Source organism: Helianthus annuus, chromosome 2, assembly GCF_002127325.2.
Source record: "Helianthus annuus cultivar XRQ/B chromosome 2, HanXRQr2.0-SUNRISE, whole genome shotgun sequence".
Taxonomy (NCBI): Eukaryota; Viridiplantae; Streptophyta; class Magnoliopsida; order Asterales; family Asteraceae; genus Helianthus; species Helianthus annuus.
The window spans coordinates 8,015,740-8,019,338 of record NC_035434.2 but is presented as its reverse complement, the minus strand read 5'-3'; the positions used below and the strand labels follow the sequence as shown (position 1 = coordinate 8,019,338).

The following is a 3,599-nucleotide window of genomic DNA, read 5'->3' as shown; positions in this document are numbered from 1 at the left end:
TCCCGTGCTAAATCACAAAACGGAGTAAGTGAGATCGGTCACTTACCTCTTCTGATGGGACGAACGAAACAAGCGATGATAGGAGATGGCAAACGGTAGTTCGGGATGGAAGGCGATGGTAATGAAGTCGTGATGGTCACAGCGGTTGCGTATGTCGGTGCTATCTATCCGGCTAGTTCTCCAATCACAACAGCGGACGAAGGTATTGAGGTAAATCTGCGGGGACAAAGGGCGCCAGTTTGATGATCAATGGGAACAGAGACGTTAAGCAAAATGCAATCTTTAACAGGTTTTTGAATTGCTTTTAAAAGGTCTAAGTCAGTTTGTTAAATTTTGAAGTCGGTTTGTTAAATTTTGAAATTAAAAGTACCGATAGGATACGATAATTCCGCATTGAACTTGAAAATCTGATAAACAAGCTTTTCAAATATGATTCCACCCCATCCATTTACTTGTTATTATTATACCTAACCTAAACTAAATATATTTAGCCATAGCTCCGTTCGAGGTAATGATTCTCAAACCTGATTTATTACATTTGTTCTACATAAGCTCATGTCCATTATCAGTAGCTATAAATAACTCTTGAGCATTTGTGTACTCATGAAAATACAAGAATCAAATTCATCGTTTCAAGGGATGAAATTCAAATAATATATAACAAAGTATCTTGCATTTTCTTAACCAAAATGAAACCATAATCGAGGAGTTATCATCGTGATTCAACTGCATATACTTCTGACTTGAGAAATGCAACAAAAACTCTAAATAACATCAAACTACACAATCAAACATGTGTGTTCATTTTTTTCTTAATCGGATGTTCAACCTCGAAGCCCAAAAGCTTGATTCATGTGTTCAGATTGTGATCGTTTTAAATCCTGATCTCATTCCCCTTCCTATCCTTGTAATGAAGAGTAAATGTTCCTCTCTCTATACCACACGCATCTATGACATTTTGCTCAATTGATTCATATGAGAGATCACCAACTGATAGAAGAAAATTGAACTTGTCTTTATCATGCTCCATCCAAAAGTAGACAAGAAAATCATCATTTTTCCTCTTTACGCCCTGACTTGGGTCTGCGTAAAGTAAACATCTTCTGTTTAATACTAGTTGACAATGTTTTTATAATAGGACCGGATATTGAACCAGACATCTTACCGGTCCACTGGTCGAACCCGTCAGACCGGTCAAATCGGATTATGAACCAGATAATTTTATAGTTATTACAAGTTAATTTAGATAGAGATAGAAAAATACATAAAAGTATACAAATCAACTTGCAAAAAAAATTTAGCATATATGAATTGATGAAGTAGTATTGTAATCAATCTCCATGTGTCCTTGGTCTTTGAACAAGGTAGGAACCAAGGTTGCAACAGAGATCACTCTCAATCAAAGATATCCGACCGGCCCGACCGGAAAAAAACCACCGGATTCCCGGTTTGACCACCGGCTACTGTCATAACACGTCCAACACAGTGAACCGGACCGCTTAGGGCTCTGGTTCCCGATCCGGTCAGCCGGTCCGACCTTCAAAATGTTGCTAATTGCTGAAGTGGGCCTCTTAGCCTAATATCTTTTTTAAGTTTCATTTTCTTCATTGACATAGTAATATAAATGAGCCAAATATATCACACACACATAGTACATACATTATATACAACATGCACACACAATACATACATATATATATATATACAAAACACAAGGCTTTTGTATTTCTAATTGAATAACATGGGCTTTAAATGGCCAATTGTGCTTACTTATATGTGTTTAAACTTTTCAAAGTTCAACAGGAAGTAATTAAGTCTGAATTGGTGAATTTTATGTCAATTTTACTTAAAACAAGCACTTGCTAATATGAAATTTTCTTGATTTAAAATTTTAACTAGAGCTAATTAAACTTGATTCGGTGAATTTTATGCCCATTTACTAAAAAAAGCACATACTAATGAGAAATTTTCTTGACTTAAAAGTTCAAATATAAGCAAGAGCCGAAGAAGCTAGAGATTTTGTTGAGCACCAAAGATTCAAGTTTAAAGCTTTGCATCTCTTCCTTAGGATTAGAATTGACTCAATGACTAACGCGGGTGTAAGAAAAACATGATAACAATTTTTCGGTTGATTCGGTTCATTTTTGTCAGTTTTCGGTTCAATTTCGATTAATGGTTCGGTTATTGTTTACTCCTAGACATTGTTAGTCATGTAGCATATAACTTTTTTCAAACTAAAAAAAAACTATAGCAATAGGATATTTAAATAAAAGAAGATAAAATGTTCATTTTTATTGTGTAAGTTTTTTTTAAATATTAGTGTTTGAACAAGTTATGTCCATTTAGAAATCCTGAGTGTAGTTGGTTTAAAATAAAGGGGCAGAAGTATAATTTTTTATTTAAATAAAAAAATTGTAAAGTTGAGGAGACAAAGATGTAAATATTGTTTAAAAAAAAGGTTTGCCACAAACTAGTTTATAACATATGCATTATGTGTTGTACTTTAGGCAATAATTGTAGTTTTATTACTTAAATTTTAAGATTCTTACGGGTGGTGTATTATAATTATATATATATATATATATATATATATATATATATATATATATATATATATATATATATATAACTTTTTTCTTTATCAAATTTATCAATATGTGTCCATATAATTAGATAATTTTTTTTGTTAGATTAATATATGACATGTGTTTTTTTTATATGAATATCTACAATTGATTGGTTTGGGGTCTTCAAGAGTCTAAGCTTATGATTGTAAAAGCCTATTATTAGTTAACTATCCTAAACCTTTTAGTTTTAGTATACTGATATTTATTTCTTAATGACTTTAGAATTACACGTTAAATGATAACATTTAACAATCTCATCACATGTAGTAAATATAAATACTACTTTGAAAAAAAAAACTTAAGGCAAATACCTGCTTTAGAGATTGGGAGAGTGGCAATGAGAATGCTGTTACAATCGGATGGTTGAGAAAATGTTACAACCGTTAGTTGACGTTCTATGTGATGGGAACCGTGGAGGGGTGGACATAAGGAGAGGTGGATCTCAAAAGAACCTTGAGCGTATTCATCTTCCTCGCTTTAGAGATTGGGAGAGTGGCAATGAGAATGTTGTGTGAAAATGCTCAGTTAAAATAAGATGCCTAGCACATGAGATTGGAATGGTTTGTTGAGACCGACAGGAAATCAAGGATTTCATGGTGTGTGGTCGTTGTCGTTATTGTACTTGAAAGAGATGTGTCAAAGATGGAGGTTATGAGAATGAGTGTGATGGGTGAAGTTAAGACTCAGTCAAACGTTCTTTTTGGCCAACCAATAAGATAATTTTGTTTACGTATTTTTTTTTTTCATTTATTCATTAATTATGTATGACTTATACTTGAAGGGTGCCCACATGATATGACTATGATATGACTAAAAACACAATACACTAACACAGTCGATAAAGCAAGTAATAATCAGATAATATATTAGTTACAACTAAAAAACCTATAGTAATACAATACTTCAATTAAAGAGAATAAAATGCTCATTTTATGGTGTATTTTTTAAGAAAATATTAACGTATAAAAAGTT

The 3,599-nt window shown here is 32.5% G+C and overlaps 1 long non-coding RNA gene across 1 annotated transcript; it reads right to left on the bottom strand.

The window, feature by feature from the left end:
* Positions 1-512: 512 nt before the first annotated feature.
* Positions 513-3,190, bottom strand: LOC110901863. The gene is made up of 2 exons (XR_002571014.2): positions 2,939-3,190; positions 513-1,083 (listed from the first exon to the last, which is right to left on the bottom strand). It is a non-coding gene; the product is annotated as an uncharacterized LOC110901863 (long non-coding RNA).
* Positions 3,191-3,599: the final 409 nt, after the last annotated feature.